Source organism: Ictalurus punctatus, chromosome 27 (genome assembly GCF_001660625.3).
Source record: "Ictalurus punctatus breed USDA103 chromosome 27, Coco_2.0, whole genome shotgun sequence".
NCBI classification, from domain to species: Eukaryota; Metazoa; Chordata; class Actinopteri; order Siluriformes; family Ictaluridae; genus Ictalurus; species Ictalurus punctatus.
The window spans coordinates 2,290,001-2,304,886 of NC_030442.2; the positions used below are offsets into that span (position 1 = coordinate 2,290,001).

The following is a 14,886-nucleotide window of genomic DNA, read 5'->3' on the forward strand; positions in this document are numbered from 1 at the left end:
TCCAGCGTCTATCCCGGGATCACTGGGCAAGAGGCAGGAATATATCGTACTGTAGATGGGACATCAGTCCATCACAGGAGACCATAGATAAACACACACACACACACACACACACACACACACACACACACACACACACACACACACAGAGTCACACACTCATTCACACCCTGGGGCAAGATTAGCCAATGCAACAACCAGTAGGTCTATGGATGGTAGGAGAAAACCAGAGAACCCTGAGGAGTCCTGCACAGACACAGGGAGACCTTGCAGTTCCACATAAACAGCGTCCTGATCTCAGAATCAGGGACCTCGGAGCTGTGAGGTAAACTGGTCTACATGGTTATACACATGCACAATAAACTCACAGTAGATCCACTCGGAGGAAGACGTAGGGAATATGATTAGATGCAAACTTTTTTTAGTCTCAGTATGTTTTTTTTCAGTGAATAGTGATGGACATTGAGCACTGATTCGCGTTCCGTTTTAAAGCCACTCTAGGGTTTCAGTAACAGTGTGTTTTGTAATGATTGAAAGACAATTTGCATGCCTATGAACTTTAAACATCTAACCAACTGGCATTTTTGTAACCAAGTTTTGTTTTTTTTGTTTTTTTAATGTATTTATTTTTGCATAAAGCAATTTTGGAAAACACCTTAAACATATTTTTTTGCCAATTCCAAAACTATTCTTCTTAAAACATGAGTTCAGAGCGATGGGCGAATATCAATGATGTATTACAGTGGTGTAACTTCCCATGTAAAATGGTCAGATCTCCCAGAATTGTGGTCCTCAACAATTAAATTTTCTGACTATAATCTGAAGTAGTAATATAATCGTAATATAATAGTAATAATCTGTCTTTTGATTTGGAGAGGCTGTAGTGCGATGCACAATCCCAGTCCTATCGTTAGTTCTCTAGGCTCTTTCCAAATAAGTTTCAGAAGTCCTGATTTAATATGTTCCTATAGTTTATAATGAAATAGCCTGATATGACAAATGGTAGGATAAAAGATCAAAATAAGAAGTGTTGTGTCTCATAAATTGTGTGTGTTTTTAGATGTCCCCTGTCAGATATGTCCTCTTAATTATTACCAGGAACAAAAAATAAAAGCTAACTTCAAGTACTCTCATTACAGTACTTGAGATGAATAGGACACAAACCCCAAAGGATCTGGAGCTGGCAATAGCATTCTCGAGGTCAGTACATTTTAATGAACACTTTAAGTTTAGTTTGGTTCTGAACTAAAGCCTTTAGCTTATTAGCTCAAGTTCTTTATGCTGGTTAATTCTTCTGAATCACTTCTACACACCTGTGATAACTTAGCTATGAGTACTGAAAGCCAGATATGATGTGGCAGTGTTGGAAAAAGGGCTTTAAGGTGGTCAAAACAAGTGTTCGCATTATTCATTTTGGACCAGTGCTAAGGAAATACAGGAATAGCACAGCTAGCATGCATAGCTAGCTTTGTGTTCTGTACTGTAAGTCACAGCTAGTTATTAAAGAATGAGTGTTTAAGGAACAATGTTAAAATCAGATGTACTCATGTCTTAGTAAGTAATATCCATAAAAACAAATCAAAACTAGCTATAGTGTTTAGCCAGTTGCTAATAGGGTCGGTTAGCATTGGCTCGCTCACGCAGGGAATAAATTAGCTGAGGTATTAGCCAAATGAGCCATACCACAGTGCAACCATAATCACGGCCTTTACATGGTCTTTGTGTTGCTGCAGTACAACATAATATCCTAGAGCTATATATAACATATATATATAATGTTCATGAGCCAGCTCCATGGTCCTGTGTTGTACATGCTGTAAATTCAACCTGGAAATGTTGCATTGTGGGAATTGTGATGTTCCGAGCTGTCAGGATGCTTGTAAATGTGATGAAGAGCAGGGTCTGCTGGTATACAAGGCCAACATTTCCCACATCTTTATGGGGAACAGTGCTTTTTGGGGGAGGGGTTGTTGTTTTGCAAGGGATTGTGGGAGAACAGAATGATGATGCTGTTGGGAGAGTGGGAGTAGTGCTCGCTATCGACATCGATAAGCTGTTAAAAGAGAGAAAACATCAAGAAGGGGCAAAGGGCATGCAGCCCTGTACTGCTAATCAGTATTGTTAGCAGGTAGGAACAGTTCAGCAAGAGCTGTGCACGTTTGTTTTGGTGATTTGTTCGGCGATTTTGCTAATTCTCTGTGCAGCAGGGCATCGTGTAGACAAGTTTCAATGTGCTAAGTTTATCTCAGTATGACTTTCTATCATTTTATCATCGTATATTTCTCAGATAACAAACACATGGCATGATGTAGCTGTTTTTAGCTTCCTCTTTGCTAACTTTTTGTAACGTCAGAGGCTTGTTTAGCATGTTAGTGGTCAATTTAGTCTCGCAATTAACTCTTAAGCTAGACCCCATAACCAGCCAAAGAACCCCCTGTTTTTTCTAAAAGTGACATGATCCATCCATCCATCCATCTTCTACCGCTTACTCCTTCTTCAGGGTCGCGGGGAAACCTGGAGCCTATCCCAGGGAGCATCGGGCACAGGGCGGGGTACACCTTGGATAGGCTGCCAGTCCATCGCAGGGCACAATCACATATACACTCACACACCCATTCATACATTTTAGACACGCCAATCAGCCTACCATGCATGTCTTTCGACTGGGGGAGGAAACCGGAGTACCCGGAGGAAACCCCCGCAGCACTGGGAGAACTCCGCGCACACAGGGCCATGGTGGGAATCGAACCCCCAACCCTGGAGGTGTGAGGCGAACGTGCTAACCGTACACAACCGTACATACACAACCGTACATACACTAAGCCACCGTACATTATCCGTTTCACTTTTTGTGGAATGAAGGCCGTTTTAGAGAAAGCTTTAAAATAATAATAATAATAAAAAATCCTAGCTACAATTTGACCTCTGAAACAAAAAAGCACATTTGGAAATACCTTCCTTTTTGAGAACTCTTTTGGGGTTTGCAAAAAAAAACCCAAGCGAAACAGGAGACATTTGTGAAGCAAGCACTATTTTGTTTTGAAAGAAAATGTTCTCGCGGTTTGGAGGGAATTCACATTGCGATGTTGGTGGATGAAGTCAAACGTCTTTTTGAAAGGTTCTTAATTCAGCACAGCCATTATTAAGCAATCATCTCATTTCGCCTGAAATGAGCAAGTCTCCATGAAGCAAGCTGAGACTCTGCAGTCCGGCTCCAGGCTTGTCAGCATGATGTATTTAATTATTCTTTGGTGTGCGTTCGTGCCTCAGAAATGAAGCAGAACATGTCAGCATCTGACCCCTGCTGTGGGATCAAGGTTGCGGGGTCACTGACATGGCTGCATGCTAAATAAAGCCTGACCGCAATGACCTCTGGAGTAAAACTGCACTGTTTTTACTTCAGCAATGTCCCAGAGCTCACATTTGGTTTTATTATGTACACTGGCTGTATTGATTATCTAGCCAAGCAAGCTAAAGTATTTTTTTTTCCATATTAGTATGAACATCTCTCAAGCATTCCATATTCCTCCATATTTTTTCTGATGACGATGATGTTTCCGAAATGGGGCTGAACTGTTTCCAGACATCATGGTGGGCGTATGAGGACCATAACTGAGTCACATTAAATGCTCCTGATTTTCTGCTGTTTTCTCTCTCCCCTTTATTTTCTTCATCTTTCTCTTTACTAAAAAAAAATAGCCACCAGGTTGGACCTGAAGAATCTACACCAAACAATTTCCTTCTCAGTTAAACAGTTACAGATTATCTACCAGAACCATTAATCATCGTTCGAGTGTATATCATCTTCTACAATTGTTTCTTTCCTTCTTTCTTCCTTTCCTACTTCTCCCTCTCCCTGTTTTTCTCTTCTTCTACTTGGCTATATATTCGGCATCTTCTTTTATATTCCACGTTCACTTATCCGTGACGCCTCAGCAGGGTTCTCGGCACCACGGCCGTTCTTTACACGCTCAAGAAATGATGGATGAGATGGCTTAGTCGACTTTGGACCCAACCACCCCGCCTCACCCCACCCTGCTCTCTCCAATATGTTGTCCTAATGAGGTGGAGATGATGGTGGGATTAACTCAGCGTGAGGTGTGAATCAAGAGAGGATTCAAAACCTGACATGCTGAAACTGGAATGCAATTTTTTAACCGGCGTTTTAATGTCATTACATTTACTACTAAACACCTTCCAGTTTCAGAAGCTGTCACTCAACCGAGATGGCTGCCTGTACGAGCTGCCTCCACGTCTATGGTGCTGATCCGACTGGATCTATTGGCAACAGTTTGCCCGATTATCCACTCAATCCTCTTGCCCACTCGCTCCAGCCTTCAAATGACAAGGATGGCGCTCAACTAGTTTGAGTTCTGTGTCCCCAGGAAGACCTGCATCGTGTTGTAGAAAGGGTGGTCCAGTAACAGCTGGGGTCACCAGTGCTTGGGCCCGTCCTCACTGTAGGTGCAAGCATTCCGGTCTTAACATTGGTATGTCAGTGCCACCAATCTCTGCCTCATTCAGACAGTGGTGCAATTGGTGCAACGGGATTGATAGGCTGCCACACTGGCATTGCACAGTGAATGAAAGGACCCTTCACGATGGACCTTCCCGTCATCTCGGACACTCCTGCAAATTCATAACCTTTAAAATTGGCTCAGCATCAATTATCTTCTGTCCTCCATGAACCTCAGGGTATCACTTGATGACTACCAGACCTTCTCCTCGTCCTGCATGTTCACTTTGTATAATATAAGGAAGTCCATGCCATATTTGAGTATAACGTCTTGTCTAGCCTCATGGTTTATTGCAACTCCAGTCTGTTGGTTCAAAAACCTAATGCTCACCTTTATGACTGACTCGGTGGCTCATTTTGTTCGTATTGCTTCTTATGTCACTTAGCAAGAAGCATCTCAAGACCTCGTTCATTGTTGTTTCTTTTGAATTGTCTTATCTGTACCTTAAATATTTTATAGCCCTTGGCATTGTACCAGTGTACTCTCTTGCCTCCTACAAAGCTACGATGTCAACCTTCTTTTCATTTAAAAAAATTTTTTTTTAGCCTGAGATCAGAGCCAGGATGAAAGACTGCCAACCATCAACTCAAGCTTTCAAGGAAAACACTTCAACTAGTCCTGCAATCCATCACATTGCCATCAAGATCAGCTCCAGTATAAATAACAATCCACAATGTCAGCCAGGAGCCTCCTATTGTTTGATGACTAGCTGGCTTTCGTGGACCACGTTACTTGCATATAAAATATGTGCAAAGTATTGTCGGATGGTGAGTGGCTAATTCATCGCTCCAGTAGAGTCTTGTTCGGTTGTTGTTGGATTTTGTTTTTTGTGCACTTTACTTTTTATATATGGATGTGTATATTGTCCAGTGATCCTTGAAACTGGATATTTTGTCTTCGCAAACATAACAACTATAATAATCAACTTAACGTATTAAAATATCACAAGCATGTAATGTTTATATTTCCCGTCTCTCCCTCTGTCCTTCAATAATGACATGTTTTGTCTCTGTATTGTAGTTTATCAGATTGTACTGGCGTTGTCCTGTCTATCTTCCCAAGGAAATAAAAAATAAAAACACAATCAACGTTTTATCTATCTATCAACTAATCGGTTTAGTGCCAAAATATTTCACAGTAGCTCTGTTTCCTTTACATTTTTTTATACAATAGACTCATTGTTGAGGCAGATTAGTTCCTTTTTCACTTTATTCCATGATTCTTCCGCATTATTTGAGAGAGAGACCAATTGTTGTTTTTTCTCCTGGTTGGGGTAGCTGGGAATATTTGTTGGAATGTAAAGTGAAATGTACGTGGAATAGATTTACAATGTACCTTGAGTTTTAGATATTTATATACAATACTGTTAAATAGTCGTCTATGTTTAGTGGAGCTGCTTGTTTAGAGAGTGTAGCTACAGCTAAGGAATACAAAGGTGCCAAGATGATAAACAACACATTTTACCTTGTGCTTGTACCAACCAGAGACCAACAGCAATGTCCTCGTTTTGTTTTTTGCTCACTCAATTTGGTCAGAGGAAACATGGAGGAAAGTGCTATCCGCCCTCTACTGCATAGAGGAGCTTACCATGGTTGGCTAGTTTCGCTATGATTGACAGGTGAGAAAGTGTAAGCGATTCCTCCCACCCAAGTGCCAATTTTGCTTTCTTGGACTACCAAGCACAGGTCATCATTGAAGATTAAACCTGTGAAGCGAAAGTAACAAGCTAACACAAATATCTTTGACGTCCCACGTCCTTTCCCCTTCAGCGAAACCTAATCGGTTTTGCCTGAAATCCTGAACGTGGTATCCTTTTTGTTTCATCTTCGTTATAAGAGTTCATCCCTCATCTCTGTCGATGTTACAATTTAGACCTAAAGTATGAAAATAGATCATAAGTTCTACTTTTGTCAGTCTGAAAGGATTAAGCAGCATGTTACTGCTTAATAGATGTATACTGAAGAGTAAGATTTGCTTTTCTTATCTTTTTTTTAAACAATATTCTTAAAGGTTCTAATAGTCATAGCCAACAACATAAAATTCCCGTAATGCTGTAGTTAAAAGTGCAAAGCTTTCAGTTTGGTAGAATTTGAATAATGAGTGACTTGTCAGGAGGAACGTTCAAAATTTTCTCAGATTTTCGGCAATATATCATATAACCTCTTCAATGCAATACTGTCGCTTTTGACCAATGGAAAAGGAAATGGAAAGCGGTTCTGCTGAGAAAAAGGTGTAGGAATGGTCCAAGAAAGGGTGTGTGTGTGTATATATATATATATATATATATATATATATATATATATATATATATATATATATATATGTGTGTGTGTGTGTGTTTTGGGAGCCTCAGCAGCACATTCTCAAGTGCACATGAAGCATGACTTAAAGCTCCAGCGTTTTGGATTTCATCATCTTAATTAATCACAGGCTCCGGTTTTTCCAACGCCTCCTGCCCACACACACGTTTTTTAATCTTTGTGAGGACCTTCCATTATTATAAGGAGTACTGTAGTTCCTTAACGTTATGCTAGATCTAAATCCGACCCTAACCTTAACCTCAGTAACCAAAATTATCATATTCCAAAGTTTTTATTTTTCCAAATGCAGTAAAAACACGGCAGTTTTTGGCAAGGACTTGGTGATTGCGAGGACATACTATACAGTATGAGACTACAGTTCTCGTTTCTATGGTAACAACTTACACAGGGACTTGTATGGTAAAGTTTTCTGTAGGTTTAAGTTTATTTAATTTTTCCGTCGTGGGAACGTCATCAGGACGTGACGTTATGTCATCGACACTTTAATCGTTGTGTTTTATTCCTTACGTATGACACTATTATATCGCCGTGAGGACATTTGGTCCTTTTTGGGGCCTCATAAAGGGCTAAAAACATGCACACACACACACTTGTATATATGGGACATGTATATTAATTATTATGTGTGTGTGTATGTGTGTGGCCGTGTATGGAAATTCCTTCAGGTCATGCTTACTGGTTAGAGGTCACATGGCATCTCACCCTGATGTCCGTGTTAATGTAGTGTGTGTGTGTGTGTGTTCTTTGGACCATGTCTAGTTCAATCAGGCGTAATAAAATCTCATCTTTCATTCAAAAACACGCACACACACACATACATACACACTGCGTTCACACTGGAGTCGCTCACTAGCAAAACTCTAGCACTTTAAATCTCTCTCTCTCTCTCTCTCTCTCTCTCTCTCTCTCTCTCTCTCTCTCTCTCTCTCTCTCTCTCTGAGAAAAAAATATTGTGACACATAAATGCAGCCACTCGTCCTGGAACAACATTTACGCTCGAGTAAGACTCCCTGGAATCTCTCAATCACTCTCCAGTAACACACTCCATCTGAAAAAAGTTCATAGAGCAACATGTTACTACACACACACACACACACACACACACACACTGTAATATTCATCGTCTTCTAATCTTCTAATTAGTCCTTTTACATTTTATATCCACATCCAGTTCATTGTATGATTCAGTATGTAAGGAATAAAACACTTGGGGTTGTGCCGTCGTAGGAAAATAGTCACTGATCTAGCGGCGTGATGAAGCGGAGCCACTGTTACCACCCCGAAGGTGATTGTTTTCCAGTAACAGCATATCCAGCAGGGTTTTATTCCTCTTACACAACATTAACCTGCCAAAGCTGCAATTTTTTAATTTATTGACAAATACGTCATACTTTTTATCCATTTATAGTTACTTTTAATGTCCTCAAAAGTTCCTGTTATCACTTGTATTATTTATAGCAGCTAGCACCATCTCAAGTCATCTTGTAACTGACTGACACTGGAGACTCCTTCCATCAATGTTAAATCTTCACCATATCATTAATAATAGTAATGTTTGTTTTGTGGTGTGTCCGTAGTATAGTAATATTTGTTTTGGTGCTAATATAAACCAAAGGAATCTTCTGAGGTACACTATAATTCACTAAGATATGAGAGAATGCACTAAGATACAAAGCATAAAATAAGACAGAACAGTGAAATGGGATAAAATATGCTGGATGAAATAGTGATCGCAGGAGAAAATCCAGTAGATTCTGAGTATTTATAGCCGATGATGTCTGCGTAAGTGGAATTCACAGGGCTTCCTGTGGCCAAGTGAAGCTGCATGATCACACGCTCATGTCAGTTATTATATTTGCAAATGTTTGTCTCGGACGTATATGGCATTGCTTAGGAATGTGTTTTTACGTCATCCGTTTTGGCCAGCTTTCACGTATTGTCTATACGACGTGCTATCCATCTCGTTGTTTCACGGCGTTAGCGACTTTGTTGCTTTGCTCGTCAACGTGGGGTCCTGGTGCGTCTTGGTCGTTCCCTAGAAGAAAGTTAGCACACGAACAAATGAAAAATGTTAAGGAAGATGACGTTCCGTGTGAGCGACAGGTGCCCAAGGAAGTGTCCCGGAAGAGTCGCGGACAATTTCATGTATAAATGACAAGAATTGCTTGAGAAATGATGGTCAAGCAGCAAGTAGCTTTTTGTGATGGAAAGATTGAATAGAAATGCATGTTATCTGGGTTTCAGATTATACCACTCTGCTTCTGATGGGCTGGATTGATTTGCAGGTCACAGGCTGAAGGACTTTGGATGAAGGAATTCAATTATAGTCATATGGACTCTGTTCAAGATGAAAGTATGGATCCTTCCTTCTTTTTTGCTTCGTTGCAAGACAAGAGCAGGCCGAAGTGTTCCTTTTTGAGCAATAATTCACACCCCTTTGTATAAACATGTCTAGCACTTAACCCCTCTACTGCATGGATTATCATATTAAAATTTAAAAAATTGTATGGATTTTTAATACTTGAATTAGTTCAAATCTAATTTAAAAATGTGAATTTTTTTTAAAAGTGGGGTTAGTTGGTAAATTGTTGCCGTATGGCAACAATGTGCAATGGTGGAAAGTTATCATATAGTCAAAAATAACACAATGTATGAGATTACTACATTTTCCAGACAGTAAGTTACCACCTAGTCAACATGTAAAAGTTCTATCTTCTAGAAAATGATTTACAGTTGTAAAACACATGTGGATGGATTTTAATCGCTCAAAAGACAATACAAAATTTAGATCCAAACATGTTTTAACAAAGCTAGTATAATAGTAGTTTTGTATTATTGCCCGGAGATGCATGAATTCTTGCCAACACCAGTGTGAAAGGTTTCGATTATAAGCTGCTGTGCTGCTGGAGAGAATCCTGCCACATTCGTATTGCATTTCCAAATTTCAAAAGGAACTCGCATTCTAATGTTTTTATTTTGGGGGTAAACAACTGTTTACCATTGCACCAATCAATTCAATCAGAACACTCAAGTCGTCCCCAATTTCTCTTTCTGTTCCTCTCTTCCAAGGCAAAACCACACAGTCCTGCTTTTCATTTCTCTGATTTGCACTCGTTTCCTAAACACTCCTCCGCTATCCAGTGCTTCCATAAGTGTGTTATTGTTACCTTCTGTAAAACACCCGTGGACCTCAACACAATAGATTACATATGGGTTGTACCCATTGTACTTATTCAGGATGGGTATATTTTTATATATGGGTATTTGATGGGTATATAAAATATATTTTAATATATCGCTATGTATGATTACGCCGGGTAATCACAACGGTGTTTGGGTGTGTGCTACAGTGTGTCCGTGACACTGGATGAAGGTACATGGGTGAGTGATGTAAATTAGCTTGATTAGAGTAGTTATATGACTAAGACGTTAACTGTGGGTGGAAAAGTGGCCAGTGTAAATGTCACGACACAACGGTTACGGAGAAGTTCTTGTATCTTGCTACAAGGTAGAGCGAGGTCTAAAGTTTCGACGCCTGAATGCGAATGAATGAGGACATTTGCTGGAGTGTCTGCAATATTCAGACATCAGGGGGCACGCTGTTGGTCTAATACCCCCTCTACGATTACCCAATGAACAATAAATCCCAATGCAATTCATCTGAGGACGTTGTGAAAGAAATCGAAAAGAAAGGCTGTTTTTTCCCCTCCAGTCGATAGGGAAGTCAAACCATCTGTAGCCTATAAACCTGCGCTTTTTTGCGTGTTAAAACACTCGGTGAACACATGTAAGTAATTCTTCTCTGCATGTCTGTGAGATTTAACACATCTGTTTCTATGTTCAACTTCACCCTGATCCAACGTCTCATCATCTCAGCGTGGAGAGGATCAGCATGCACGCTGGAATCTCTGTCGAGAAAATACTTACAAAACCAATTAAAGCTGTATATATACAGTAAAAGAGTATTTAAGCCCAAAAAACGATGATTTTTTTTTTTCACCTTTTTTGGCCTTTACCCCAAAAGTCGAGCCAAGACATGTTTGATGTGAGAAGTTTGGAGCTTTTAATCTAATCAAGCCAGCAAGAGAAGATTACAGTCTGTGTAAGACAACAGGCGGAAATTGCTAGACCAGATTTGAGGCCATTATTTAAAATGGCTGACATTCTTGATAAACACTAACTACACATGAAATAGTGTTGGGGCGTGTGTTTGTGTGTGCTGTGCAACAATACACCCCCCTCATTCACACTCATAGCTGTAAGGTGTGTCAGCTCACTGTTCATTTGACATGATAAGTGGCCATAAAAGGGGCTTTGAACAGTGCGGTGGTGGAGCTTTAACTCATTCACTGAGCCTAAGGACAGTTACACCCAGTACACTTAATTTAAAAACACCGAATACAACCACAATTATTAGCCATTCAAACAATATTTATGGAACTGCTCCAAAAATCCTTCAAGGTGTGTGCAGGGGGGAGTGTAAATCAGATACACTAACATCAACGTTATATCTCCAGCACTAGCTAGCCAACTTTGCTAACAATTCAGGTAAGTAAATTATTTTCTAGTGTAACTAAACCAGTGTTCGCTAACTGGATAGGGTATTAGCTACACTATAAAATAGTTTACCTACCTAAAATGTTAGCAAAGTCAGCTAGCTACTGCTTGAGAACTTTGAGAACTTTCGTGTTGTGTAATCAAAAGGTTTGTATAAATCAAACTAGCAAGCTATAGCATTAGTGAAACTATTACAATGTATTATTACAACCAGTAGACATTATTCAAGCTATTATGTAATAGCAAAGTTCACTAGCAAGCTTTCACTGTGAAACTATTTCATTATATTGTTAAATCAGTAACTAAGATAGCTAGCGAGCTAGCTGACATTAAGCTAACTCTAAAACCAGATGTTTGCTTAAAAAAATGTTTGCTTAAAAATAATAATAATTAAATAAATAAAGGCTTCACGTTAACACAAGCTAACAAAAGCTACATTGTGAATCTACTGCATTTTATAAATTAAAGCATTTTCCAAGGACGCTAGCAAGAAATATGAAGGTGCAACTAACAGTAGCCAAGTTTGAATTGGTTAACTATTTTAGTGGGTAATTAAAAGCAGCGGCTATGTTTGCTAGCAAGATATAATTATTTTTAAATGTTATTCAACCAGTGGCCTTATTTGAGCTAACAAAATTTTTTTAAAAAAAAAAAAGCCAAGCCAAGCTTACTAAAAAAGATAATGAATAGTCAAATCTAGCTAATAAAATGATTTCATTGTACAAGTTAAACCAGTAGAAAGGTTGCTAGCAAGCCAAGTGGCATTACGCTAGCTCCTACTGTGTGATTAAAACCTACACAGTACACACTACACACTTTGGTTAAGCTTGCTAAAAAGATAGCTGACATGAGGTAAAAATCTCCCTAATAAAGGATAGTTAGTTATATATCATGTATTTGCTAGCCACGCTTACTAAAAATGAGAGCTAACGTGAGGTAAAATCTAGCTAATAAAAGCATGTTCACTAACAAGACAGGGAATGAAAACAGCATATTGTGTAACTTTGGGAATTCACAGCAGTGTTAAATGATCACATGATCAAGTTTGTGACTGTTGACATCCGACACACATCTGAATCATGTTATACATGTACGTCTTGTATACGGACACGTGTGTCACAGGCCACAACAGCAATATACTCTGCTCCTGTGGGGTCAAAGGTCAGTTTGGAGGTGGGAGGTCAGAGGTATGTGTGTGAGTTCAGCTTTGAGTTTATGAGATCACACTGCAGATGTGACTCTGGTGTGTATTTTATAATTATACTGAATGTAGACATGGATGTTTGGTTAAGCTCTCTCTCTCTCTCGCTCTCTCTCTCTCTCTGTGTGTGTGTGTGTGTGTGTGTGTGTGTGTGTGTGTGTGTGTGCGTGTTAATCCCAGTCTGAACAGAGCTGTCTACTTGTATTAAGACATCACACTGCTGGACTGAACATTCCTGTCTTTCTGTTGATTTAATCAAACAGTGTGTTTCTTTTCCTTCTTCTCACCTCCTTTCACCTCTTCTTTTTTTTTCTTTTCGCTCTGCACTAATTCCTTCATAACATCCTTCATTTTCTTTCAATCTTTTGCTGTCCAGTCCCATTGTCCATTTCTCTCCTCTCTTGCACTCTACATCCCTTGCTTTTTCTCTCCTTTATTTTTTCTAAGTATGCGTCGACAGCCTCGGTTCCCTCCGGTTCTCCGATTTTCTCCCAACTCCTTAATAACAAGCCAGTAGGTAGATTGGCAACTCTAACAAGTGTGTGTGTGTGTGTGTGTGTGTGTGTGTGTGTGTGTGTGTGTGTGTCAGCGTCAGCCACACCTGCTTCAATCAAAAGGTGCAGGATCTTTATTAGTACCAAGAATAATGATGACCGCAGCAGGGGGCAGAGCCTCTCTCTCTGGCTCTGGCGCTCTCTCTCTCTCTCTCTCTCTCTTTCTCTCTCTCTCTCTGGCTCTCTCTCTTTGGCTCTCTCTCGCTCTCTCTTTGACATGGCAGCGTCTTATCTACAGCTTTTCCTCCTGCTGTTAGCCATCAGCCATTTACCATTCACATTATCTAATTCGTCTTAAAATCTAATGAGGCATTTCATTTTTATCTCCCTCTATGCCTGTCCCTCTGTGGACTGCTTGCTGACTTTCTCAGCTGTTTTTAAATCTGTCTTTTTTTTATTCTTTCCACCTCCCTGCCTCCCACTTTCCCTCTCGAGCTGTGTGGACTGGCTGCATATGGAGTTTGGGAGGCTGCTGGTTAGCCATTTATCTGCCAGCACTCGGCTTTGTGGGGGATGCAACATAAGCTGTTATCAAACCCAACCATCAGTTTCCACTTGAGTTTCACCCCCCCTTCCTTCTCCCACCCTCGCCCACGCGCTCTAACTTCCCAATAACCCTGCTCTCCTTTTATTAACACCAGCTTTCGCTAAACAAATACAAATTTTGCTTACGTGTTTCTCTCTCTCCCTTTTACACTCCTCCCAAAACCCCAGTAGTCTCCATATATCCTGCAAATGGGAACCAGCTTACGATGTTCATTCTGAGCTTTCAGCTGTTTTTATGAGTTCTATTGAAGTGATGAGTAACATCGCCTGAATTGCCGTCACATGAGTGACCATATGGCTTGTCAGAAGATATGAGGAATAAAGAAGCTTTATTGTCTTTCTTTTACTCATTATGTAATTGAACTCGGAAATGGGACGTCTGTGCTGTGCTTGAAATCTTGCTCTTCATTTGTTTTTGTTTTTCCAAGTGGCAAAAGCTGTCAAAATAACACCAAGTTATCCAGCTATCGTTAGTGACTAGAACTTTTTTTGAGGACACCTTTCTGATTTTCCGAAGAGGTAGTTCCAAGTCTTTGGTCCAAGGTCGGAAAAATGACGTCAAACATACAAATATGAACGAATTCAGGGTGGTGTTATGCGTTACCATCCAAGTTCCTATAATAGCATGCTGAAAGTGTGTTATTCCTTTTACACCACAAGCAAATGAAAATATTTTTATTTATTATAAACGTCATACTTTTTTATCCATGTATAGTTAACGTCGCACTGAGTTGAATGTGGGCTAATATAAGGGCTGGACGATATATATCGATATATCAATATCGTGATAAATGATTCCACGATACACTTTTCTGAGATATCGTTGGTACGGTTATGTATTTATTTTTTTTTAAATGTTTTTAATAATTACTAATTAAATGGGACTGAATGGATGCTGTTAATTTGATGTTTTATATATATATATATATATATATATATATATATATATATATATATAATTAATCTTCTTTGTCTTTGTAGGAATAATTTCAAAACCTCCTCTTATAAACTTCTCTTCAGGTATAATTTGATAATATAGTGAATAGAATAGAATAGAATAGTGTTTTTGTCGCCAAGTCGTAAAAGTGTCGCATACGTGAAGGATTGTTATTTATGTATTGTTTTAAACAATAGCATTCACTGCAGTTCCACACATCCTTGGCAAGCACCTTTGTAGTTTCAACAGTATG

The 14,886-nt window shown here is 39.5% G+C and overlaps 1 long non-coding RNA gene across 5 annotated transcripts in view; it reads left to right on the plus strand.

Annotated features, from left to right (window-relative positions):
• Window positions 1-973: 973 nt before the first annotated feature.
• LOC108259455 (uncharacterized) overlaps window positions 974-14,886 on the plus strand; it is a 38,576-nt gene continuing 24,663 nt past the window's right edge. For 4 of the 5 annotated variants that reach the window (XR_008393593.1, XR_006981205.2, XR_008393592.1 and 1 more), the window contains exon 1: window positions 12,492-12,582. This is a non-coding gene — a long non-coding RNA (uncharacterized LOC108259455). Of the gene's footprint in view, window positions 1,201-12,491; window positions 12,583-14,886 lie in introns of those variants that run through there. The other variant, XR_008393596.1, reaches the window with a different exon arrangement.